The sequence below is a fragment of the Agelaius tricolor genome, unplaced genomic scaffold, assembly GCF_023055355.1.
Source record: "Agelaius tricolor isolate 1412-34295 unplaced genomic scaffold, bAgeTri1.0.p SCAF_18, whole genome shotgun sequence".
Classification (NCBI taxonomy): domain Eukaryota; kingdom Metazoa; phylum Chordata; class Aves; order Passeriformes; family Icteridae; genus Agelaius; species Agelaius tricolor.
This window is the reverse complement of record NW_027269278.1, coordinates 9,966,078-9,993,960: the sequence shown is the minus strand read 5'-3', so window position 1 is coordinate 9,993,960 and position 27,883 is coordinate 9,966,078. Positions and strand designations below refer to the sequence as shown.

Here is a 27,883-nt window from a genome sequence, read left to right as displayed (position 1 = left end):
TCATGCCATAACATCTGCTTTTTATTGGTAATTACACTATCCCCATTTTAATAAGAGGTAATTCTTAAATTTCTCATAAAATATACATGACTCCAGGGAAAGAAGGTGAAAGGTTTTTGCAGGCCTCTCACAGCCACAGACCAAAATGAGTTGAAATAAATCCTTCCTGAGCAGAACTTGTCCAGCCACTCACAACAGCGCACACAGAGATGCCTGTGTGACTTGCCATCCCTCTTTCTTCTAATTGTTCAAGCTCTACGGAACAGACCTGCAAATTCTTTGCACCACAGCCCTGCTGGGGGCTGTTAATGTGCCCAAAAATGAGGACCTGGTCCTAAAATGTCACATATGTTACACCTCCTGGGTGTAACTGGACTGGAATTAAGGGGGTTCTACGAGATCAGGTCTGAAATGAGGAACAGTGAAAGTTTGTGGGGTGTTTCCAAGTGTTTTAGACACTTTGGAATTGCAAATAGGTGTCTGGATTCATGGACCATAGCTTGTGTGCATTCATATTTATGGTGGACTTGGTGTAATAGTGTACCCGAAAAATGAGTAATATCTGAGAAGAACAATATCCAGATAAAGAATCATGAAAAGGAATATTTTGGGGCTCCATTGAAAGCTTCCAGTTTCTCATTTCCCACTGTTTCCCTGTTGTGCTGCTTTGGCCTGTGAGAACTGGGCTCTGCAATTCCATAGCCTGTTTCCAGGGATTTTCCTAGCAATTCTGGACAAGGAAGGCAGTGACAAATGACACTTTTGCAAGGTCATCCCTAAATCTTTGAAAAGCAGAGAGCTTTTTCAGTGGCTCCTGCCATCCACTGAATGCCAGCAGCCAAGCCCATATGGAGCATTGTGTGCCGAGCTCATTGTCGATGCAAATGCACACAACCAGTTTTGATTAAGAACAAAATGAAGAATTGACTCAATCTGCTTTTTCTCTGTTTGAAACGCTTCAAGCCTCTCATTATCATCAGGGTTTCTTTCAGTGCAGGAAACCAGAATTTCCATAAAATAATGCTGAAAGGCACAGGGTGAAGTCAAAGAACATTTACGTTCCTAACGAATGGGAGGATAAACATGCAAAACAGATCTGGGGACACTCAACTAAACATTTGGGGGCATGTTATAGCATGTGGATTGTTTAAATTATTCAATATATATTAAGCAGCCACATACACAATGGTAAAAGGACAAAGCAGGGGGTTTGAGAGAGGCCTTTTCCCTTTGCACAGTAACTCACAGCTATCCAGGGTGTGATTATTGCATTCAGCAGCCAAGGAGAGTTTGCATGGTAGAGTGCCCAAATTGCAATGTTTCCATTTGGGGGTTGGCTTAGATGACCTCTAAAGGTCCCTTCCAATCCAAACTATTCTATGATTCTATGATTTATGGGAACAAGGAGCTCCTTCCAATGCCAGGAAGGTCCCATGGCAGCATTTGTAGCCTTGGGGTCACTGAGGTGGGATCAAAAAGACTTTGTGTAACCTCAGGCCTGTGTTTGGAAACGCTGATGCCTGGAGGGATGTGCTGGCCACTGAGTACAGCCAGCATGCAGGTGGTCCAGCACCATTTCCCATCCTCAGGATGTGCTGGATGGCTGGAAAATCCTTGTGCCAAGGGAAACTGGAAAGTGGCAATCACATTCCTCTCTCTTTCAACATCCAGATGATCTGGCCAGAGAGACCCTTCATTTTATATGGGGTTTAATCATAGCCAGGGCTGGCAGTGTTCCCTGCAATTTCCAGTGCCAGACCTGGCTGTCCCATGTGTGACACTGCAGGGCAATTGTTCTGGGAAGAGGGAGATCAAGGGAAGGACATTTTTACTGAGGATGACATTAAAGAGCTATATTGCAAAGACAAGCTCTCCAAAATGAGAAAATGGGGGAATTGAAGGTGCTTTTCCCCTATTTCTCTTCATGCCTCATCATGAAACATCAATAACAAAGCCAGCTCCTGATTCCTTGTGCTGCCTGCCTGCCTCCCCTGAGTGGCACACAGAGGTCAGGCTCCTTCCACATGGGTGCAAAGAGGGAAAGCTGTGCTCAAGGGACAGCTTTGCAGAGAACAAACTACCTGTGAGCAGGTGAGGTGGCCATTGCTTTGCTCTGGTCCCAGGGGACGTTACTGGGAAAGAAATTGTCCTTGAGACACTTACAAATATGGCTGTCATTTCCAGAAATACCTAATAAATAAAGAACCAAAAAAAAAAAGAGTGCTAAAATCGATTAAAATCATTACAGTAATACATTAACCATCCAATTGTCTTTTGACAAAGTTGGTGATTCCTATGTGCTGTCTTAAAGGCAAATGTTCTTGGTGTAGTGTTTGCTTGCATCACCTGGGACACCCCAGTTGAACCATTGTCCTAAACAACACAAAATACCCCTTTTTCTTTGGTTTGATGACTCAAACAACAGCTCCCAGCTTTTTGTGTTGTGTACTCAGAAGAGGGCAGAGACAGTGGGATAATCCTAGAGACAGGAGAATATTTCCCCCAGGAATACTCCCCACCATTTGGGAGCTGGGGGACTCAAAAGGCAGATTTGAGGGTGAGTTTGGAGAAACTTGGACTGAAAAAAAATAAAAACTAAAATGTATTTTCTTATAGTTGGTGCACCCTGAGGAAATATTGCTTTATCTGTGCAGGACAACCCCAAATGTGGGAAAAAATTACAGCTGGCAACACCTGGGAACCAGAAGAAGCCTAAAGCAGAAAGCAGAGAGGGAGAATGTGTCAGAGATCGACACCATTAGGTTTTCTTAAAGCAAATCTATCTCTATCTTCACAGTGGTAGGTGGAAGTGGAAAGAAAACCCATTGTGTGTTTAAAAAACAGGTCATCTTCAAGAAATGTCACAGAAACCTTGAGCAGACATGAGCAAACAGCCCCGGGGGAGCCATTTGTCTTTGCTGTCAAGAGGAAAATTAAGACTGCAGGGGACACTGGATTTGATGGATGCTTGAAGCAGAAGGCAAGTGGGTCATCAGTGGTTCATTCCTGTCCACCAGGAAAACAGGTTCTTCCCCTGCAGAAAAGTGGCTGTATCAAGTGTACACCTGTGGGGAGGAGAGAGGCAGTGAGAAGATAAATGGTGGAAAGTCCCTAAAATCTCATTTGGCATTGACAGCAATAACCCCACCCAGGAGCTGGGGGTGGTTGTGCTGCCTGACACCTTTGTGGGCAGGGGGCTGGTGATAACAGCAGTGCTGCTCTCCCCAGGGCCCTGCTGGGTGCTTCAGGGGATTGTGCAGCACTGAGGGGTTTCATGACCCATCCCATCCATGTGCAGCATTGAGGGGTTTCATGACCCATCCCATTCATGTGCAGCATTGAGGGGTTTCATGACCCATCCCATTCATGTGCAGCATTGAGGGGTTTCATGACCCATCCCATTCATGTGCAGCATTGAGGGGTTTTAGGACCCATCCAGTTCATGTCCAGCACTCAGGGGTTTCAGTGACCCATCCCATTCATGTCCAGCACTCAGGGGTTTCAGGACCCATCCAGTTCATGTCCAGCACTGAGGGGTTTCATGACCCATCCCATTCATGTGCTGCACTCAGGGGTTTTATGACCCATCCAGTTCATGTCCAGCACTCAGGGGTTTCAGGACCCATCCCATTCATGTGCTGCACTCAGGGGTTTTATGACCCATCCCGTTCATGTCCAGCACTGAGGGGTTTTATGACCCATCCAGTTCATGTCCAGCACTCAGGGGTTTTATGACCCATCCCATTCATGTGCAGCACTGAGGGGTTTCAGGACCCATCCCATTCATGTGCTGCAGCTCCACACCATGGCACAAACCAAACTGCCCAGGGTGGAGGTGGCTGGGAGATTTGCTTCCAAATTCTGATCCTAATGACAAACCTTACACAGATATAGCTGGGTACCTGTTAGGAGGACATTCCTGTGATGGATGTTGCTCTGCAGGCCCCAAACCACACTGTGGGAGAGCCAGCCCTGTAAAGGAAGAGAAAATTAAATTTGTTTTAATGAATATCCAAGAAAATATTACCTCTTGTGTATCCTTGGAGCTCTTCTAGATCAATTATCTTGTCATGCTCCTAACATACACATGCAGGGAAGATAACTGCTGATTAATAGCCTGCAACCTTTTTAGTTGACCCCTGGTCAGTGTGCAATATGTATCTCTACTCAAAATCAAAATTTGAATTCTATAAGCATCCTATCTCCATCAGTGAATTTCCATCATGGTGAATCATGCCACTGGTTTTACTATGTTTCTTTCTGTTTTCTAATCAGATTTATTTCAGCCATAAAACAGAATCTGGTGATTAATGTTCAACAGATTTCTGTTCTCTTGGGTTATTAATACAATGAAACAAGGAAAAAATATTCTGATACTATTTCAATATTGTTACCTGCCAATGCTGGAAAAAAAAGCCACAGACATGCTCCAAGTCTTGAGGTCATTTTAAATAATATTAAGAGTTTTCAACTTTTTAATTAAGTTAGTTTCCTTGACTACTTTTTCAGTTCAGACATTGAGGATGTACTGAAGCCTTTAAAGGTGCTTTTCCCTCAGTTCTCACATAATCATGGACTGCAGGAGGGGGAAGCAGCACGAATAATGAGACATCTTACTGAGCTGCACAGGTTGGCAGGCACAGAGCTCTCTAAAGAGACTCAAGGTGTTTATAGACATTTGAACTACGTTAGATCTTAAGGGCTGTGCTTTAAATTCTCAGCATCTGCAGCTGTTTCTGAGCAGGTAGAGAAGAAAAGGTACCAGTGACACAGGGGGAGGACTGGAAAAAGTTGTCCAGACCAGAATAGCAGTCCCTGCTCATGGCAATCACCTCCATCAGTGAGTTCCTAGGAAGGGACAAGTTTCTGCTCATTATGGTGTCCTCTTAGAAACATTAAACTTCCACTGCATCCTGTGACATCCAGCCCTTGAAGGGGAATAAGAAAGGAAATTGCTCTTTGGGTTGCCAGCTCCAGCAGCACCTCCATGGCAGTGACCATTGGTGATATTGATGGCTCTGTTCACTATTCAATTTATTTTAGGAATATATTCTTCACCAAGCAAGCTGGCTGGGTGAAGGTGTCCCTGCCCATGGCAGGGACTTAGAACAAGGGGAGCCTTAAACTTCCTTCCACCCAAAGCCCTCTGGGATTCTGTGATTTGCCATCTGGGACTGTTTCCTCTCAGGCAACAGCACCAACCCAGTTTCACTCAAGCTTCCCTCCTTGGCCTCTGGCAAGGTTTGGATGGTGCAGCTGGGAGCTGGCTCCACTCCTGCCCCCAGGGCAGTCTCACACCAGTCAGGCTGGGGTTGTTTTTTACGGGGTGGCCCATCCATACTCACTATTTACCACAGCAGCAGCTGCAGGCAGCTGTGCTCCTCCAAAGCACGGGTCCTGGTCCTTGTGCAATTCCCCCATGGCCAGCCTAAGGTGTCCCTTTGGAGCAGGCTGAGCCAGCAGAGCGAGGGAGGATGGTCCTGGCAGAGCCAGGACAGCCAGCTGAGGGAGATGGATGCAGCATGTCCAGGAAACACATTCCTGGGACCTGAGAGCACATCCCAGGGGCCCAGGGGCTGCACTTGTGCTGACAGGGAAGGACTGGGCTTGCATTCAGGCTCCCCTTCTCACTTGGGAGCAGGGTTTGAGCACATTTTCTAAAGCTGCTCCTGTGTTTTTCCCAATCTCCTGCCTCAATACTTCTACTGTGATTCTGAAGGGAAAATAATCCATCATCAAGGGTCAGCCTGCAAACTGCTGAGTGCCTGTGTCCTGGCCAGGACCCCACCTGCCTCACTTGGGTGTGTGCACCCACATCTCCCCATGCCAGGGGGAAACCCCTATGGAAAAGGGGAATTTTGTCCCACAGCAGCTCACAGGGGGTCCCCAGTAAGGCACAGCATTCCCAAACACCAGGCTGGCACATTCAATAAAGCTCCAGGACAAGAAGGATGCTCCCAGGAGGTGTAAATGAGCTGATGTGGAGCAGCTGGACACCACTGGCTGTGCCCTCTCCTTCTCAGCAGTTTCATGGTCACATTCCCCATGTGGTGAGGGCAGCTAGAGCAGGGCCTGAATATTCAGCCTCATTTCAACTGGATCTACTTTGCCTGCAGTCGTGCTCAGTTTTGCCCAAAAAGGTGTTTTTAAGGAAGGAATCAAGATCAGCCACACAATGCTCAGGTGAAATTTGGGTTCACCTGCCATGGTCTTCTTGCTCCAGAGTCCTGATTTCAGTGTTCACACTTCTACAACCCAAGACTGACAAAATCTGCCATTTGCTCTTCTCTGCTGAACTATACTGAGCTATACTGGGCAACCAAACTCTTTAAAAGGATGAAAATGAGATTACTCATTTGTAAGTCATGGGTATATCTGAACATATATTAAAAGCAAATGAGAAATGTGGGATGGAGCCAAGGCAGAGCATGATCACACCCCAAATAAGATTTGGAAATAAACCATCGAAATGGATGCAGGCTCCCCCTTGATGATGGGCTTGCAAGACTGCAGAGGAGCTCTGGGCCTGGAATTTGCTGTGAGGGAGCTGTGGTTGAATTTCTTATTGTCGCTGTTGTTTTGCAATGCCATAATAAATGTTGGTGAATTTGTAAATCATAAAAGCAGGGACCACGGGTGGGTGCTTTCATCCAAGGACTAGAACAAACATTTTTGGTGTCAACCCATGCTAGGGAGATTCAGTATTATAAATTAAAAACAAGGGGAAAAAATTAAAAGGCTAAAGAAGCAACAGCTGTTTGGAATGGGGCCCTAAACCCAAAATCTATAAATGATGTTCAGACACATTCTGAGAGACAGTGACAAGAAAATGCTCAGCACAAGAACTGCAGGGTCATTAATCACTGTTCTGCTCACAGGGCACTGGTTTTGTCCAGTCACATGAAATAAGTCATTTTCAGTGCTTCCAGGAGGTTTTGGTGACCCAGCCTCTTCCACACCTACCTTGGGCTGCACTGGTCAGAGCTCCCTGTGACACCTTTGGGACTGTGCAGGGATGTGGCACAGCCTTGCACAGCACATTAGCAAACACTAAAAACAGCTGAATTGGGAAAGTGTCAGTGGACATTTTAACGCTGGGGATAGCAAAGCAGAGGTAATAGAGAATAAGTATGAAAAGAAAACAGCAACTGCCATTGAAAGCCTTCTAGAAGGAGATTGTAGACATATACACTCTCCAAGATGAATTATGAGTATTAGTTTGTTTGGAAAGGTATTTGCCCTTTGGACAGCCATATTTTTGTTTTGAGCTTCAGAAACATAAATTACAGTCATTTAAACCCCAGGCTTACATTTTACTTCAATGACGTAAATGTGTTCCCAACTTTCAAAGGCCAGCTGTCCCTTACAGCAAGAGGTAGCAATTATATAAAATTCTTTTATTGCATGGAGGTATTTTCAGTCCTTTAAGTTTATGTGCCCCAGGTGAAGCAATATAAACAAACTATAGCTGTCACAATTGTGTTAATAATGGAAACTGCATTTGGGAAGTTTTAGGGATAAAACCTTTAACTTTATACTGCTGAGGTGTCAAACCTTTCCAATGTAAAACAGAAGTGCAGCTGTGCAAGGCACCAAGAAAGGTTTCTGCAGAGCCAACATTCACAGACTCTTTAGCTGTATAAAGGTGGTGGATTCCAAGACACAGTCGTTAATCAGAATTGCTGCAAAAAAATAAGGTTAAAAATGCATTTAAGTGTCTCTGGGTTTTGGGTAAACTTCAGGTACACAAAGTCAAATCCACCCCTAATCCAATCTCACTGAAATCCATATTTTACAGATGTGCTTGTGTTCATGGCTGATGGCAGCAATGAAATGCTGAGGCACAGCCTGAGCCTGGACATATTGGACAAGCCATCCTGACTCTTGGCTCAGGGAATTGCTCCTTCAGCCTCAGTGCTGGACTTCTCTGTTGTGGATTCCTAATCCCTTGATTTAAACTTCAAAAATAGACCAGGCAAAGCAATTGATTACAACAGTGCAGGTATTTGGGTTTGGGTTTTTTTCTCCTAACCCCAGTAGATGAATAGAGAAATGCTACAACCTTAGAAAAACTGTTAGAAGGTTCAGAGCCAGCAAAAAACACCCCAAAAAGTGCTGGTGTGCCTATGGATGGCTCTAATTTGGTGCTCTGTGCACCCTGAGAGCAGAGCACGGTGCAGCCTCCAAAGGCACTTGGTGTTCCCAGCTGTGCACACACCTGGAGCTGATCCTGTCTCCAGCTCCAGTGACATCCTGAGCCATGTGGAAGACAATCATTCCGCTCCACAACAATTTCTCAAAGCAGTTGTCATTCTGCAGCCAGAAATCCTGATTTCCTTGCACAGAATCACTGAATGGTTTGGGTAGAAAGAGACCTTAAAAATCATCGTGTTCCAACCTCCCCACCATGGGCAGGGTCACCTCCCACTGGCCCAGGTTGCTCAGAGGCCCATCCAACCTGGCCTGGAACACCTGCAGGGATGGGCCAGAACAGCCCCATCCTGGTGCCTCACACATGGAAGAAATTATTCCTGATATCCAGCCTAGCCCTGCCTGCTGTCTGAAGCCATTCTCCCTTGTTCTCTCACTCCAGGCCCTTGTCCAAAGTACCTCTCCAGCACTCTTGGAGCCCCTTTAGGCACTCTTGGAGCCCCTTTAGGCACTGGAAGGGGCTCTCAGGTCTCTCTGGAGCCTTCTCTTCTCCAGGTGAGCACCCCCAGCTCTCCCAGCCTGACTCCAGAGCAGAGGGGCTCCAGCCCAAAACCATTCATGTCCACAGAAGTGAGCTCACACTCACCCATAACAGAGTCAGGGCATTTTCTGTCAGTCAGTCTTCCAGTAAGGCAAGGCAAGGTTTGGAGGCAGAGAGGGAAGATTTGGATGCAGTTCACGTCTCTTTCTTGGTGAACTGACAACAAGGAGAATTGAACTTCAAAGACTTCCATTACACAGTCAATGACATTTAGGAAGAAAAGGAAAATTACCACTTTTTGAGGAGATTTACAAATGCCATCCATGTCCATGGGTGTAATTTTCCACTGAGGAAAAAGAATTTCAGAGGCAACATATGGACCATGCAGTAGTTACCATAGCAACCAGCCTCCTAAAATTCCCTATATATGTATACAGAAATCAAATGCATGTAATAATTATGGCCACATATCTAAAGTAATTTATGAGTTCCATCTTCCTAGCTTTTTTGTCTATTAAAAGTCTAATTCACGCTTTGAATATCTGCTTACTCTGCTGCCTCTTGAACCTCCACACATTTTGCAACTGAAAGTTAAAAGCATCACAACTGACAGTCACTGACAACAGAGTGAAATCTAATTTAGCTAATTCAAAATATATGCTATAAGCATAAAAGAATGGTTATAGAACCAGAATGATTTAAGTTCTGGGAATACAGCTGAGATGACATTTAAGTTAAGGAAATGTTAGCTGTTAAAAACAAACAGATGAAGGGGTTTGAATGTCAGAAGAGTATTTCAAAACCAGGGTGTTTTACTGGGAAGAAGGGAACTGGGGGGGTTTCAGCTCTCCCTCCCCTCAGTGATCCCTGTGTCATGGATGAGCCCTGGTGCTCCCATCACAGTGAGCTCATGCACATTCACTTCTGCTACATTTTGAAATCTCTGGGAGGATCTTAACAGATTCCACGCCTTGGCACAGCACTCTCCCATATTTCTCTGTGCTCTGGCATTAGGAACCAGAGATATTCCCTGTTGTCTGCTGGATACTCTGGAAACTTAACAAAGATGGATTTCCTAGATGGGAATCTGGGAATACAAAACCTCTGCTGCTGAGAGCAGATGGAGTCAGTGCCAAGAGCAGATCTCCTGCCTGTGGGACAGGAGGCATCAGGTGCACTGACATTTCCTTCCAGATCCTGCTTCCAAAGATGCTGTGAGGAAATATTTCACCCTTGCTCCTGGTGCACCAACCAGTCTTTTTGGCTGGCCAAAGTGGGGAGAGCTGAGCTTAATTAAATGTAGATTTTACAGACTGATGTCACAGGTTATGAGCTGAGTGTTGATGTCAGTCCCAGCACCCAGAAGCCCCAAGTGAGGTTCAGGTCCCATTTTGTTCAACCTTCAGCCAGGAAACAAATCAATTAAGTGCATAATAAATGAACATATCTTTATCAGTGTTCAGGCTCTCAGTGAGCTGTGACACATGCTCTAACTCAGCAGTGTTAACCTTAGCCTGTTACAAGCATTTTTTCACCACACCTGGTCTGTGTTCCTGCAGGTGGGAGCCACCTCTGTCCTTGCAGTGCCAAATTCAGTGCCTCAGTCCCTGCACTGCTGTTTGTGAGGTGCTGCCTCCCCATGTGCAAACAAGGCTCCTGCTTCCCTCTCAAGCAAACACTTGGAGCTGCCAGGTGAGCCCCTGTTTGTCACTGGGGCTTCTCACAGCCCCTCCTGCCCTGGCTGCTGCTCCCCTTCATGCTCTGAGCATCAGCAGCTGAGCACTTGGTGCCAAAGGAGCTGAAATGCAGCCTTGGGCAGGTTTGGTGCAGGTTGCCTCCACTTCCATCCTTCCAGCCCTTCCTTGCTTGTTCTTTCACCCTTTCAAAGCAAGTTGAGCAGCTTGGGAAGAACAGGGTCCTGCAAATGTCTCTTCTGAAGGAATGCATTGCTAATGCTCTTAAGTGGACGTTTATCCTGCACTGAAAACTGACAGAATGTTAATAAAATCACATTTCTAAGCCCCTTGAGCACTTGTTCCTGATGAGAGTTATTTCTATCACAAGCTTTAGCTCTCTCCCTCTGGCTAATTTGAGGCAAAGTCGCTCAGGAAAAGACCAAGATATTCTTATTGTTACATGAGCAAAGATGTATTTGTTCTCCCTGAGTGGAAGTCAGCACTGTTAGAGAGCCAGAAGAAGACCTTGGCTGAACTTCAATCCTCTCTTTAGCATGAGTGGATATAAAACTAGCTTTTGCTCAAATGTCATTCCACTCTGGTTACAGACATTTGATTCTGCCTTGCTCCACCATAAAATAAAAGGCATCTTTGCACCTTTTATTTATTTACCCAAATTTTTTTGCAATATCTCATGGTTCCCTTCTTCCTGCAGTGGGGACTGGTGTTTTTTTTAGTTTTGCTTCATTTTGTTCTTCTGTTTAGGCAAGACAAGAGGTGCTCCTAAGCCAGGAATCTTCAAAGTCCACATCACACCCGGACTGAATCACCTGGACCTCATCTGCTGGGGAGGAGAGTTCCAAATGTTACCCCAGTGTGAAATGCTGAAATTACAGCTGCTGCCTGCAGGTAAATGGCAAAGAATCCCCAAACTTGAGGGTCATGGGAAGATATTCCACCTTGCTGCTTTGCCTGGTGGCATCTCTGTGCTGCCACCCCCCTGACAGGGGCCACCCTCCCTAACCACATGGTAGGAGCAAAGCATTGTCCCCAGGGAGGAAAACAGCGCATTGTAACAGTTTTTCTAGCTCACACTAAGTCATAAATGGCAAAACAGATTACTTTTAGGAAATCTGGAGCCATGTTTGCTGGCTAAGGGAAGGCCACACTTGTCACTCTCAGGGGGATTACAGTTCCACCCACATCCCATGGAGAATGTGTGTGTTTATGGATGGCACTAAGTGTGGCAATTATTCCTTTAAAATGGCCTTTCATTTTCATTCTGGACATAAAATATTCTTTCTGGTGGCTAAACACATAATAATTCTTCTTAATACTTTCCCCATAAAAATTCACTTTACAGAGGGAACTCCAAATGCCTTTAGGACTCTGAGGGACACCAATCCTGAATAGGGTAGAAAACCAGCAGCATTTTAAAGTCTGGCAGCAATAACAAAGAGCCAGCCACAAGAAGGGTGCAGTGAGCAGCGTCTTAGGATTGGGTATTTTGTTTCTCACACTGCAACACTTCATCTCTCATGAAACACTGCACCCTTGGGTCCTTAGCTTAGCACCCATAAGAAGTAAAGATAAAAATCTGTCTGCACATCCCCATGTTTATTGTGAGAGAGAAACAATTTAGAGGCACCAAGATGCAGAACCTGCACAGGTGCCTCTGACACAGAGCACACAGACTGAAACAGAGGGGACTTCATTGGCAGAAGAAATTATTGTACACACAGAGACACTGGGTTTTTTAACTCAGGCTCCTGAGGATGATCTGCAGGGAGCATGCCAAGTGTGAGCTTTGAATATCTTGGTGGCTGTCCTGCATTTCCCCTTTTTCCTGGTGCAGGGGAATGTGCCAAGGCTGATGCTGTGATCTGTGGGCTGTGTGCTGAGGAGGCAGCCTGTGAAAGCTGCTGCTCTGCTGCCCTGCTGGGCACAGTCTGTGCATGCTCAGGGCACAGGAGCCTGTGGGCCCAGACTCGCTGGCACTGTCAGGCACCCTGGCACTCACAGGCTGCTCCTGGCTCTGCCCAGGGCAGCACAACAATTTAATAAAATTGAAATCATCGCTCCTGGCTGCTCTTCAGGAAGGATCTCTAGGAAAGGACTCACATTCCTTTGGAATGAGACTTAAACACATGCACAGGTGTCTCCTGGAGCAAAATCTCTGTGCACATGATAAAGGTGAGGAGGTGGCACAGCTCACCTGGCAAAGAACAGGCAGCATTCCCACAATCTGCCCTCCAACATCACCCTGCCCCAGATCCACAGATTTACCCCCCTAGGCTGGAAGAGAGGCCGTTCATGGGACAAGTTCTTGTGACCTTTCCAAAGCTCTCCCCAGGCTAGAGATGCCAGGCTTGAAAAAAGTCATTTGCTGAATGATTTCTTAATGTTTGTGTCTGCAGGGGAAATTTCTCATGCTTTTAATTTATTGCAGAAGAAAAGTGGAAAGAGGGAAGGCTTTATGATTTTTAAATGTTCTAACATTTATTTTAGTGTTTCAGTTTTTATTACAATTATGCTTGTGACAAAGGAAATTTCTCAAGACCAAGAGCTAATGTTTGCTCTCAGCCACTAATGCATTTTCAATTAATGTCAGAATATGATAAAACTATTCTTTTGCTGCCTCAGTAGAGAAGAAAAGCCTCTGGCACATGAGTGTGCAACACTGTCAGTCCCATTACTTGTGAACACTGCTCAAACACACCTTCTCCTTACTGCCCCTTTGCCTTTACTGGGTCATGATTGTCCTCTCTGGAATTTCTCTTGAGCTGGATTTCTCTCTGCAGACTTCTTGGTGAGCATTGTGCAAAAGACACTCAGTTCTCTTCGGGCTGGTGTGTGAGAGGAAATCCATTGTTTTCACTCTGATCTGACCAGAAATGCTGAATATTCATCTCTTGAAACACTTATTTTCCTTTCCTGCTACCACACCTGCAAGTGCCACATTTCCTGTTGGAGCAATCAGAGTGGTTCCAGTGATGTGCAAACTGGTGTCTTCACAGAACCACAGAACAGTTTGGGTTGGAAGGCACCTTAAAGACAGAACCCCCTGCCATGGGATGACACCCCTAGATCAGATTGCCCAGAGCTCCATCCAAGCTGGCCCCATCCCAGCCATCAGCTGCTCTGGATCTCATTCCCAGGCTCTGGGTTCTTCCATGAGACATCTGAATCTCAAATAAAATGTTTCATACAGTCACTTAACTCCTGATCCCTGGATTTCCTACCTCAGCGTGGTTAATAGCTTACATCCACTTCTGGCATTATATGATATTTATTATAGCTGTGGAAGCCAGGCCAGCCAGTGAATTAGATCATGTTATGACACTTCCTTGACCTCTGCATCAGCACAAGCACAAAATGATTGTCTAGGTGCTGTTCTACCTTTTTGTGTTTCGAGTTGAAAACCTTGCAGGAATTCCAGATCTCATAAGTACCAACAGAATAAAGGTGCTTCCCAGTGTTCTGAAGCTTTGCTTGTCTAATGCTTCCCCAGACAACACCTGTTGCTCAAATCCTTGTGTTTTCCATCCCAAGAACAGCTTCCTGAGACGTGCAGCTGCCTCGTGTGTGCCTCGGGCGGCAGCAGCGGCCCCGTGCCTGGCGGGGCAGGGATGCTCTGCCCCGCTCCCGCAGCTGCGCTTTGATCCGCCCGGGATGCGCCAGCCCCGGATCCGGGCTCTGGGGAGCGAGGATGTCAGACCTGGCCTCAGAACAGACACAGGGAATGGAAAGCCGGGAGCAAACAGCTTCCTCGGGCTGCTCGTGATCGCCTGAAATGGTTTGACCCCTAGTATTAGAAGTTAAGATGTGATTGTGTTGAGTACAAGGAGCACATGTGGCGTTCTCAGAGGTGCAGGATGCAGGCAGCACATCTTGAGCGAGTTAGGAGAGCTCAGTGTGTGTATGTGGGGCATGAATTCACAGGCAGCACGGTGGGAGGGGGCCCTGGACCAGGATGTGCAGCTGGGTCTGATCCTCCTGGTGTGCAGAGCCCTGGCTGTAATTCCTGCCCAGACACTGCACTGGCAGAGGCTGTTCCCAGGCACGGGACCGGGGTGGGTGGGAGGAGGCAATTGCACTAAAAGCCTTGCATGAGTCCCACCATATAGACAAAGAACACAGGGACTAGAGGGGGATTAAAGCAGCCTGAGGAGGAATAGCCAGGATAAGGAAAATCAGGATGGAGAAAATGTATTTTATCCTGGCAGTAAGACAAATGGATTAATGGAAAAATGTGAGAGAGGCTACAGTGGGGCAGTGAGTGTTTAACTACCCTGGGAGCCTGTGGTCACCTGCAGCCAACACCACATCTGAGGACCACAGACCTGACTGCAGGGACAAGGTGAGTGTGTGCCCCCAGTTTACTTTCCCAGCTTATAGGAAGTGTTTTTAAAAGCTGTTTTATTTAGGAGCCCTACATCCTTTAAACTGTTGTGTTCTTCTGCTTCCTAAAAATATCCTGGGCCACTTCATTCACCAGCACACTCAAAGGGGAGACTTGCAGGTGGAATGAGTTGCCCTGCTGGCACCTACCCCCCTGCAGGGCAGCATGGGGTGTCCAGGCCTTGTTCCCTGTGTCTGTCCAAGCTTTGTCCCTGTGTCTGGCTGCAGAGGGAGGCAGCTGTGGGGCTCAGGGACAGCAGCATTAGTCACCTCCATACCAAGGCCCTTTGGAGCTGTTTGCTGTTTGTGAAATGTTGCCATGAGTGTTTGGTTTCTATTGGTGACATAAATCAATCTCACTGCCTTGGCACTACTTCTCCAGAACAAAGAATTCCCAGAAAAAGGGAACCCCACTGCTGGGTTGTATAATACGAATGTGTGATCCTGTTGGCCAAATGGTATTTCCAATATGGGATTTTTTTTGTTGCAACCAGGATGCAACCAGGATTCTAATGAAAACAACACATGAAAGATCTCAGGATAAGCCCCAGTGTCTGCTCTGGTCTGAGTCCTAAAGCAAACACAGATGCACCTAAAACAACCATCAAAGGGAAACAAATGTGAGGCAAGAAGGAAAGTCTATATGTGCTGCAGATTAATGGCTGCTTTGTCCAGGCTGTGGGGTTAAATTCCGGGCTTTGGGTATGAAGAAGCAAAATGTAGCAATAGGAATGGGATTGTGTCTAGAGAAGGGCAATGGGAAAGGGACTGGAGCACAAATCTGATGAGGAGCAGCTGGGGGAACTGGGGGGGCTCAGCCTGCAGAAAAGGAGGCTCAGGGGGGACCTTCCTGCTCTCTGCAGCTCCCTGGCAGGAGGCTGTAGCCAGCTGGGGCTGGGCTCTTCTCCCACGGAATGAGAGTTAGGACAAGGTAAAATGGACTCAAGCTGCACCAGGGGGCATTTAGATTGAATATTAGGGAAAATTCCTTCATGGAAAGAGTGGTCAAGCATTGGAATGCACTGACCAGGGAAGTGGTGGAATCACTGTCCATGGAAGTGTTCAAAAACTGTGTTAATGTGGCACCTGGGGACAGGGTTTACTGGTGGCCTTGGCAGTGCTGGGTTAATGGTTGGACTCGATGATTTTTGGGGGCTTTTCCAACCTTTATGGTTCTGTAAGCTCAGTGTGTGAGTGGCCATGGAGGGAGTGTTGGGTATCACTGTTCCAGCTGAGATCAGAGAGGAGCTGCTGTTCCCTGCTGTTCCCTGGGCTTCTCCCCATCCCTGTTTTGTTGGCTGATGAACCACAGTGAATTGCCTGAACCCTCAAAAATCCAACCCCAGAGCCCTCCTGCATCTTGGTGCATGGAACAACTCCTAACAGAGAGATGAACTGTGAGAACCACAGCTAAAATCAGAAAAAAACAAAGCCTCCATTCCTCAAACCAGAGCTTTCTGTCCAGAGGCATTCAAGGAGCAACCTGTTTCTCCTGCTGTGAAGGCAGAGGCAGCCCTGGGATAAGGTCTCCACTAATATCATTAAAATATTTTCACTTTTAAGCAAAATTTCTTCAGGGCAAAATCCTCTCTTTCAGGTGAGATCACACAAGTGACAAACATGTTTTTCTCAGCTATAAAGGAGAATCTTTCCTGCAGTTTTTTGACAGTCAAATTTTATACCAAGCACAGACGATAGAATACAAATATCCAGAAGCATGCCTTGGCAGGCTGATTAGAAAAAAACCATGATTTTGGGGGGGCTATGTACTCAATGAAGAAACCAATGACTGAGCAGAATACTTCAAGATAAAGTTTAAAAGCAAGCCCTTAAGGTGGCAGAAACCTTCCAGCCCAGTTTCACAGTGGTCAGTGTGCTGGTGAAACACCTACCCCTGTCTGCTCCAGCAGCACCCTCCCTCATTGCTAATGTGGGATTAATTATATCTTTTGGGTCTGTTTCCTGCATTTTCTTCAGAGGGAAGCACTAAAGAACTACAAGTGGCAGGAAGTCATTTGTTTGGGATGTGGGGTTTAGGTTTTTTTCTGCCTGAAAATATCTCTGGCAATGTATGAAGTACATTTCCATTGACATTGGCCATTCAGTACATTCTTATGAGATTTCATCTTGCCTTATGATATTTGCCAGTTTGTTCCGTGGAAAACTGTGTTTTTGGGTGCATTGTAGCAATACCCAGGAATTCAGAACATGGATTTCAACATCCCCTGGTTGGAAGAATCTTGGAGTGACAGCAGAGCTGTTTTCCAGTTTACACAGTAAGCAGCATTGCTGTCCTCCAGGCAACAGCTCCCTGCATCCAGCCTTGCTCTGACTCAATGTGCAGAGCAGAGCAGGGCAGACTTTCATCAATTCTGATTTCTTTGAGTGTATTTTCAATTTTTCCCTGTTTCCCATGAAACCCAAAATAAAATAAAAGTACCCAAAAGAAAATAAAAATGGAAGTGATTTTGCATTGAATCCCTGAGGCACCAACCTTTGGAGACACACCTGAGAAGGGATGAGGAACCCATCCAAGGATCAGGAGTCAATGCCATGAAATTCAATATTTCTTGGGAACAAGGATGAGAAACCGTAGAGCTGAGCACTGAGTTCAGCACATTGGGATTTATGAGGGTGCAGTCACTGGCACCTGGGGCAGACCCTGCTGTGGATATGCCAGGCAGGACTGGGGCTCTGAGGGTTTAGGAATGAGGTGCAGGTGGGCAGCGTCTTCCATTTCACCAACACCACCAGAAAGTGACAAAAAATTGTACCTTTTTCAAATCTCCCAGAAGAGACATTTGTTCCTCTGATATCTAAATTTATGAGTCAGGCATTCAAATCCTGAGGATTTTCTAATGCCCACAGTGTATTTGTGTACTTTCTGACCACACTTTGAATATCTGAAATGACTAAATATTAAGAGCAGGAAAGTGGATTGAATAGAGACATCCTAGCTTCATCAAAATCCCTCCTATGCCTCTTCTACCCATGAGTTTTAGCACCATATAGCTGCTCTTTTCTTTAAAAAAAAATCTGTTTCCATATTTAGGTTCCTCTCTTCCTGTGAATCATACTCAGATGATTTTTGAGGACCTTTCGTTCTCTCTCTGCCTTACATGTTAATCCAAATCTCCTTTCCTAATTAAAGTTTTATTCTACAAGAGTCTTTAACATTCACTTCTAAGTGGCAAAATCATATCCAGCTTCTCTTGATAAGGAAAACTCATTCCTGGTTGATTGACAAGTTTAATTAAATACCAATATTTTCCTTTAATTGCTAGATTATTACCAAGACAGCAGCTTCAGGGATTATTAGGGGTGCACAGGGAAATGGCACCTGAAAGCTGAGCTGCACAGCTATTTCAGGTTTGCTGTTTCCCCTTTCCCAGAAGGGACTTTGTCTGCTTAACGTTACCTGGAGGAGCAGGGTGTGGGTAGGGTTTGAGCTCTGCTCACCAGTGACCTTTCTGTGCTTTACAGTGGCTGGAAAAGACCCCAAAGATCATCAAAGATCATCAAGTCCAACTGTTCCCCCAGCACTGCCAAGTCCCCACGCAGCACCTCACACCCAGACACCCTCATGGCCTCTGGAGGGATTCCCCTGCAGCCCCTGGGCTGGGGCTGGAGCATTTTCAGTTTGCTGAGATACCACATGTGAGCAGCCAGGCTGTGCCAAGCCTTGGTCTAGAAATATCTCTGTTTGCGCTGGAAATTGCAATTAATAACCGAGGTGGCAGGATGGAAACTGCATTATGAAAAACATCCCGTCCACATTCCTGGGGCTTCTCCATGTTACCATGCCCTGCACTGTTGCAACACAGGGCTCATCCCTGGAGAAAGTGGAAAAACCTGGTTTTGGGTCTATTGCACCTCTGTGTGTGCCAATAACCAATAGCCATCTTCCCAAAACCACTCCATGTCCAGAGAAAACAGGGTGGCTGTCCCAGACCAGGGATTCTCTAATTAATTCCAACTTCATTTGCCATGAATCACTGTTTATTTCAGCTGCAGTCTACAACTGAAGCATGTACATATGTGAAGCTTTACTTTCAAGGATTTATTCTTACCTCTGTTTTTAATAAATTATTGGTGAACAGTAGGCAACTACAACTGTCTTTTTTTTTTTCCCCAGGTAGTAACATTTACTTTGGTAAATTGTTATTACAGAAAATAACCTAACCATAATAAGAGGCTAATAGTTTTTCTTTCAACATCAACTAAGCCCTTCCCCTATTGTAGCAATCTTCTTTGTGGGATATGAGTCAGACATTGTTTTTTTATGAAAAATAGAGTAGCAGAGCTGATTCACATGAAAGGTATCATGGTGAAGATCTTGGTGACAGGATAAAGCCCCGAGAGCCAAGTCAGATAAACTTCCCTAGCAAGACCTTCCCCTGTCCTCCATAAACCAGATAATCTGTGCTCAGATAGGAAAGCTACTGAATAGAGCTTTCAAAGAGCAATTTCATCCCAAGGCTCCTTATCTTGGCAGAGATGTTGTAGTGATGCCAAATAATTCATCACAGCTTATTAAGATGTCAAAGCTGGAAGTTCTCTTTAATTTGTTTATGCATCTTAGGAAACTGTTTATGGTTTCCCATCTGTTAAAGAAACACTGTTTAATATGTATTAACAGGGCTGTAATTTTCATATGGTCTCTTTGATGATAGGGATGAATGAGATACATGGAGGGTATTCTGATCGCTGATCAAAGAGATGCAGGGCCCTTGATATCATTCCCAGGCTTCTTTCTGACCAGTCAATTAAAACATCAAGCCACGAGTTCACTAGAGCAGGACCATTTCTGATCACTAAAAGCAAAAAATCTTGGCTCTCTGCCTGGTTCAACCCAATATGGACTGGCAGAGAAAATATACAAAAATACCATTCCCTTAAACTTACCTTTGAGATCTACTTCATTTTTTAAACATTTATTTGAAGGACAATTTAACCAGAGATTTTCAATTATGATTCTCACTAGGCACCTCCACCAAATTTGCATCAACATTAGCATGTAACTGTGATTAGGTAATGGTTTCATTCTCATTAGGTAATGGTTTTCATTCATGGATCAATTGAATCCAATTTATTCCAATTGGATTCAATGCAAATCATTCCTTGATTTTCACAAATGAACTCAATGCTGTCAAACAATTCAGATACTCAAATATTGTAAAACGAAGTGGTCTCCTGCTGTCCTTCTGTCCTAACATGGCCACAGCCTCTGGGAAGTTCCTCTACGTTAATATTACCCACAGCTCAGTCCATGTTTGCCAAGCAAACACCATGGATCAGAAGTGCTCATGAGAGTATGGAGTCACAATAGCATAAGATAAAATCAAAATCACTGGCCATCAATAGTTTCTACCAAGGGCAACCTTGACACATGCAGTGCAATGTGAGGGATTCCAGCTATAACACTCCCATTAAATTGAACAAAAGACATGAGACTGATTTTCCACATAAATCACAGGCTTTATGTTGGTCTAGAGGTTTAAAATTCAACTTTAAAAGTGATGTGTTTTATGGTTTATATTCCCTATCCCATATTTCCATTCATGTGCTGCTGTTTTTCTGTTACATACACACTCTAGGTTGAGCTGTTGAATATTTTGGAGTATGAACATATGTGACATGCTAATGGGGGTGATCTTCATACAACCAAGCTGCTCTTCCTTTTTTCAACAGATTTGATTACTCCTTCTCCAGTATTTAAAACTTCCTTTTCATTGCCAAGAAGAGATTGGCTTCAGCATCTCAAGATGCTTTGTCTCACCCAAATTTCCCTGTTTCACTGGTTCCTTAGCTGGCACCTGGGGTGAAGGGTCCCAGAGGATCGCTCTGCCTCATGGGCAACTGCATCCACCAACTCCACCTTGCAGCCTCCAGGCAAAGGAATGCTCACACATGGATGTGATGAGGGTTATCCCACTGAGTGGGAGCAAACCCTGAGCTCCTGCTGAGCGCTGAGAGCAGGGAGTGTGTGGGAGCGGTATCTGATCCGCTAATTAGTGTTGATGGTTTCATTTCCAACATCCTGTTATTTTACCCGCGTGGTGATTTACTGATGTTAAGAATTTGGGTTGGCAGGTGGAGTCTTCCTTGTTGCTGGTAGCTGCCAGAAAAGCAGGTGCCTTGTTTCTGGTTTTATGAGGCTTTTTGTTTTTCTTTCCATGGATACTCTTTTCTTTTTGAATACACTTTCCTCTCCTTGTGACTTTTTTCTTTGCAATTCCTATCTTTTCTTTTTTTTTTTTTTCCCTAATCTCTGACTTTGGAATGTTTCCATATTTGACTGTCAGTGGTATTTAAACAACTTCCTAATCTCTAGGATTTCCTTTCTTCTGTAAATCACCTTTAAAACCACAGCAATCCCTTGTTATTTCCCCTTTCATTTTCACTGTTTCATCCATGACAAGCAACATTCAATCCAGAGAGCATTTATGACCAATTTCAATTTCTGCATGAAAAAAATCCCAACATTTAACATTTTTTCAAGGCTGAGGGAGGATTTTTGCCAGAGGAAATATTTGTTCTCTCTAGTAACAAGGTGACATGGTGCCAGTTTTGTCTAATTTCAGGTGGGGCCAGGAAGGATTCATTGAAATGGCTGCAATATTCATTCAGCATTTCTTTCAGAGAGTGTCCCAAAGAAACCGAGAGCTGCGTGATGTCCACAGAGCTGCTTCCTTCCTCCCAGAGAAATGGGAGGCCTGTGCTTAGTCTCACAGGTAGCAACAAAAGAGACCATCTGCTTGCCTATTTTATAATCAGCTTATTTGTCTGCATGTGGGCACTGCAGGAGGCTCCAAACCTGCCCCCTGACGCCGATGGCTGGAGGGAAGCCGCAATGGATGCGTGTTTGTGGGGCAGGGAGCAGGCACCTGGTGGGTTCTGTGCAGGGTCAGGAGCTGGACTTTGATGGTGCTCGTGGGTCCCTCTCAATTCTGTGATTCTGTGATTCCTGAGTGTGTCCTGTGAGCACCCCCTTTGGCTGCGCTCCCAGCTGATGTTACTTACACGCAGCATTATGTGCAAAATTGGGGCTGAAAGCCAAAAGGGCAAGAAATCAGCCATGTGGGCATTGCACAGGGCAGAGACAGGAGCAATGGGTTCTCCTGGCAATTTGCTGCCTGCAGCCTTCAGAGGTGGAAGGAGCCCAGCAGTGACAGTAATTGCAGTAATCAAAGTAAATCACGTCTTGCCACTTGCCCACATGACATTCTTCTCCCTGTACATGAGAACAGAAATGAATTTTCCGGTTGTGTTTGAAGATGATGATTTCAAAGATTTTACAGGAGGATTAATTACACATTTCAGCTTTCAGCACTGGTAAAGGAAATTCTATGGGAAAGAGAACTCCAGTCCTTTTTGTGAGATTTTGAACAAGGCTGGGAGAGCATAAGTCAGATCAAAAATGGACCCCATGTACATTGGATTGGTGATATCCTCAAATGAACACTTGTGCTTTGAAGTGCAGTGAGAAAATAGAGATTTTTATCTGAATGAAATAGGAAGATAATTGCACTCAGAAGCTTTAATCAGCATGCTTCAGATTTAAGCAGATGGATGCACAGGGCAAATCTGTGAAGGATGAATTATTTATTTTGGGCACACTAAAACTTTGTCTCTTAAAGGTCATCAAACTTTCAACAGAGTTGACAAAGTCTGCTGCATTTGTGAATGAGATTAATCTTCTCATTAGCGAGAGGCAACATTTTCTTTTGAACTTGATATGCCTGGTAGGGGAACAAAAAAAACCACAGAACAAAATCGTTTATGGAAAAGTACAGCTGAAGAGCATCTGTTTGTCTTACAGCAGTGGTTCTGCCCAATTGATCAAAAAAAATTAAACTGGAAGCCTTAGAGCAGAATAATATGTTCTGTCCAGCAGGCACAAATATTTGACATATCTATCATTCCTAATGGGATTATAAAATTAAAAGCCACCCCAATCAAGCAGCATTTATCATTTAGTGAAATGTCCCTGTAGTGGCTAAGGGATTTTGGTGTCAAAGGTAATGAAAGAGTCATTTACACTCTGTATCAGAAATGAGCAGTGAATAAAGAAATGGCACTGTTGGTAATTAACTCCAATGACACTGCTCGCATGGGTGAGCCCAAATGCACCCAGGGACAGTTGAAATGATTTACAATCCTTCACATTTACTTCACTAAAACGATTTACAATACTTCACATTTAAACCAGACATGGGTCCAAACTGGGTTCTCAGCTTGAGTTTTTCCATCTGGATCCTGATCAGTGGGGCCAGATTTTTATTTCTGTGGTTATGTTGCATTTCAGACAACACTGATGGTTGCCTGCAGAGGCCTGGGACCAGGGTGATGCTGCCAGTCCTCCCAGCTGGAGTCTCCATGGGAATTCCACACGAGGGAACCTGATGCCCACATGCCAAAGGGGTTTATAGGCCAAGGCAACTTAGACTCTTCCTGACCACCACAGGGAATCAATGGAAGAACCAAGGACAGAAACTGCATTTTTAATGGAGATAAATGGTAAGATGAAGGCTCAGGCACGGTTAAAATACCGTGGGTTCAGTGTATGGGACTGCAGACAGGAACATTGGGCAGCTGAATGTATGTGAACATTCAAACCCATGTGGGATAGGAAAAGGCACCTGAGATCCCAGCAGCTACTCAGAAGCCACACTGAGTTAATGACACAGACCTGAGTTGATTTTCACTCTTGGAATGGGGCCAGGATAAAATTAATGGTAATTTTTGTGACTTTAATAAGAGCACAAAGTCTTTATTGTGCTCAGCAAACACAAACATTTTAAAAAACAGTCTTTTTTTTAATTGCATGGACCTCAGCCTTACTACTTTGGAGCACACATGTTTCACTATAAGCTCCTCTCTACTCAGGAAAGTATTTCAAGATGCACAAAAGTCCCTTTTTTAATCAAGAAGTGAGTGAAATAAAAAGCCTCAACAATGAGCCAGCTTGCCTTTCATAAATAACTGCTTTGTAATAGTTTCTTGAAAATAATTGCACAAAAAATGCTGCAGCAATTTCAAAAACCTGTATCCAACCTAAGTGCTGCCATAGATATAGCTTTGTCTGAAACCTGACCTCCTAAGAGGAATAGGTCACAGGAGTTTTTCAATTTCAACTTAAATAAAAAGCCCTTGGGCACTGAATTTGCAGCAATATGGTTTAGACAGGGAAAACCTCATCAAAGAACAGCAACAGCCTGAGCACCCAGAGCCAGGGCAGGGCAGGCTGGTGTGATGCAGTCTGGGGACTTCATCACGTTCTGGTGGCTTACACCAGCCTCAAAATGACAGTCAGACTACCCATATTTATTTTCAGGACAAACCTAGCACAGAAATCCTCAAATTCAGCTCTGAGATGCTGTGCCTCTACCAGGAGCACAGCAGTAATTAAAAAAGGGAAAGGTCTTTGTCCTACACTGCCAGCGTGGTGGTTTTTGCATGGTGAGGGCTGAGCAAAGGGAGGCCGTGTTCTGTGCAGGGATTTTCTTTCTCAAGAGAAGATTGCAGCCAAACTACCCTGAGAATAAAAGGGCCTTTGAACAACATACTCAATAAAATTCTATATTTAAATTTGAACACACGCACAAATCATTTCTGGATGTTTATTTCATTTCACATCAGGAAAATCCCCCTTCCTTTGGTTAGAATTATTACCTTTTAATGGATACCAGAAGATTTGCTCACTGATGCAATTTTTCCCAGGATTTCTCTTCCTTTATGTGTCCACAGTGTTTCCATGTTTTGCTTTTCCAGGAACATGCCCTGTATTCCATGAGACAACTTGGTGGTTTCTGCAGTTCCTAAAATTTCCAGCCAGGTTGGAGTTGGCAACTTAGGCAGGGATTTTAGACTGGAGATTAGATCTAAAATAACATGGAAAACAAAGGAGTAAGGGATAAATGGTTGATATCATTAGCAACCTCTTTGCTATAAGGCACTGCAAATAACAGAGAGTGATTTTACGATTTCTCGGCAGTTTGGAGCTGCCACTTTTGGGATGTCTGATGTTCCTTGCTTAAAAAGAAGAGACAAACTGGTGTGAAAATCAGTGGTCTGGGGTGACATACAACTCATGCTTTCTGGCTGTGTTTTAGCAGAAGGAAAGTGGCACATTCCTGCTGTGGGCATGCAGCTCCCCCTCCCTGGGGAAGCCTTTCAGCCCTGGGCAGGGGCTGGGAGCAGGATGCAGCAGCACAGCCCCTGCTCCAACAAGGGGCCGAGCTTGGAAGCCACACTGACTTAATTTATTGCATGGAGGAGGGTCTGGAAAGTGGAAAATTACCCAAGAGTGAACAAAGAGGCTCATCTGTAAGCATGGGGGCACACAGAGGGGCCCAGCACCACCCAGCAGGGCTCGGTCAGGAGGGAGGACACACAGAGGAGCTGCTGTGGAGGGGGAGCTGGCTGTGCTCTCACTGGGGACCCAGCATGGTTACAGGGACAGAAACTTCCAGCTGCTCTACAGACAAGTTATAATATGTGGAATTAATGTCTTGGACAGCCCTGGATGGGTTTGCCCCCTGTGACTACAATGCTTGTGTCAGTAGTGCCATATTTAGCAGCATAAGGTTGCCCAAATTTGTCTCAGCCTCACAAATGAGAGCTGTGGGGAGCAAAAGCCACCAAGAGAAGGAGAAGCAGATATGGGAAGCCTGATGTAACAGCCAGGACTTCTTGTCTCCTTTCATTTAAATGAAATAATTAACCCTCTTAAATCCCACTGTCTCATGGAACTGAAAGCACAATCCCATTTACTCTTTAAAAAATAAACCAATACCTTAACCCTTATCTTGGTGCCCTGGTCAACCCAAATATTGTCACAGGGTTTCATTGGATTGCTGGAACTATTTGATTTTCTACTGGTAAATCAGACTTCAGTTTACCAAAGACTTTACCAAAAACTCTACTTGCCACCTGTTTATCATCTGTCTGACACAATATTTTTAATGAAAAAATTATTTTTAAATCACTTTTTGGTCAAGGCTATCATTGCTTAAGAGAGGCACTTTACAAGCACATTGCAGTTACACACAGTTGAAAAGCTGGCAACAGGAGATTAACACTCTATAGATGAGTAAATGTTTGGGAACCTGTTAAAATAGTAGGAGATGAGGAATCATGAAGACATGCCCCACTAGAATCCAGAAATTTGTTCATAGCCTCCTTTCATCCATTTCAGTGAACCCTCACCATGTCATGAACCCTTCTGCACATGCACAGAGCCCCTCTGTGGAGGCAGAAATTCATTGATCTGGAGCAGGAAACAATTCCCAGCCCTGCTTTGAAGCCAGCCGCTCTCAGTCCAGCCACAGGAGCAGCTCCCATGGCCAACACCCCTGCAAGCCATGAGAGCACTTGGGATCTGGAGATAATCTTCACTGCCCACTCCCAGCTTCAGCAAGGCTGTGCAAACATCATCTGTTTGATTTTATCTGCTCATTTTCACTTAAGGGGTGCAAGAGAAGAGGAAACCAAAAAAAAAAACTTTCAAAAAATTTCTCTTTTTTTTTTGATGTGGCTACTATCAGAGGCTTACAGAAAACTGTATCAGCCTCTCTAGAAATCTCAGGCATTACATTATGCAGATACGTTGTGGAGAAGAGCAGCAAAGGGAAAAAAAAAAAGCCTAATAATTTGAACTGCCTGGAAACAATTATTTCAGCAATGTTTTAGATCTTTCAGCTAAAAGGAAAAGTTGCTATATCTTCACTCTGACTCTCCAAAGAAATTGCTTTGATATCATAATTTTTAAAAGTGGCTGAAGAACAGGCTACTGAGCTTGCCTCAAGATCTCAGGTTGCATAAATCAGAGGAGACCCATAAAAAGGCACTCAGTGGTTTCCACAGGCTGTGAATCTGTCCCATTTTTGCTATAAATACCAGCACTGGAATGTCACATACACTTCCACATGCTAATGGCAGTGTCATATTAATGCTGTGAAATCACACTTGTGAAACACAGATTTAAATGTTATTTGGTTGAAAGGATTTTAGAGCAGAGCACATAAGTTTTGAAGGCCTTTTTTTGGCTGAAGGATAAGGGAAATGGACAGCCCTTTGCACTTTCATTTGTGACTCCTCTGTCAATGGTGACTGGCTGTGGCTTATCACATAATACAGCTGGCAACTTCCCAAACCCCAGTGAAACCAACAGAGAAAATCACCATGAGCAATTTGGGGCTAGAATTATGAGTTTTGGTAATGAATATTTTAAGCTCCTTTTACAGCTCTCATTCCCAGGGCAGAAATGGATTTAAAAGAGAAGCAGGGGATCCTGATGGGCTCTGACATCACTTGAGCTGTTGTGCTCAGCAAAACCATCTAATTACATGAGTTCTAAAGTCCTGCAAAACCTGCTGTTTCTGTGGGTTGACCTTAGGAGTTAATGCAAGTCTCTCCTTTAGACCATCTCACACTTTGCATTTTGTCTGGAGTGCTTTTCATTGTTCTACATTTAGCTGTATTTAATTAATTAATCCACTGAAGTGCTGTCAGCTTCATGTCAGATGGAGCTGTGTTGTTGTGAGATGTGGCTGTGCTGGGTTGCTCTGTCCATGAGCAGTGGACAAGGCTGTTGGGGTGTCTGAGTTTTGACTGTTTTTCATCATTCCTCTGATCCACTGAGAGGTAGGAGAGCCTTGTGCAGACCTTGGAGATGGCCTTCAGCACTGCTGATTGCCTTGGTAAACCTGCATTGTCCCCAGAGGAGAGACTGTATCTGATATCTCACAGGCTTTGGCTTCAATCTCCAGTTTTACCAGCTGTTACACCATTTGACATCATCATAATTAAGTTCCTTCATTTTTTTCCCCTGCCTTGTGGGCTTGAAATTAGGCACCTAAATTGATATATGGGCTTTTAAAAGCATGACCTGGTTTTCAGAGATCCAAGTACTGCCATCTCCATTACTTTTCATTTTAGCACCCTGAAAATCAGTGGCCAAAGCTCCTTACTCTGTATTTCTCTCTAAGAGTGAAAGCAATTGAGAAGGGAAATATCTGTCTACTTTTGCATAACAAAAACTAGTGCAAGTAACTTCACTGATCCTCTCATTTTGCACACAGAACCCACATTTAGCACATTTGCATGGGTT

General features: G+C 44.7%; 1 long non-coding RNA gene across 2 annotated transcripts; it reads right to left on the bottom strand.

The window, feature by feature from the left end:
- LOC139597680 (uncharacterized) lies at nt 1-24,788 on the bottom strand. Of its 2 annotated transcripts, none has more exons than XR_011681681.1 (3): nt 24,445-24,788; nt 3,903-3,972; nt 1-3,065 (listed from the first exon to the last, which is right to left on the bottom strand). It is a non-coding gene; the product is annotated as an uncharacterized lncRNA (long non-coding RNA). The 2 variants fall into 2 exon arrangements; XR_011681680.1 differs by lacking the exon at nt 24,445-24,788 and adding an exon at nt 8,798-9,026.
- Nucleotides 24,789-27,883: the final 3,095 nt, after the last annotated feature.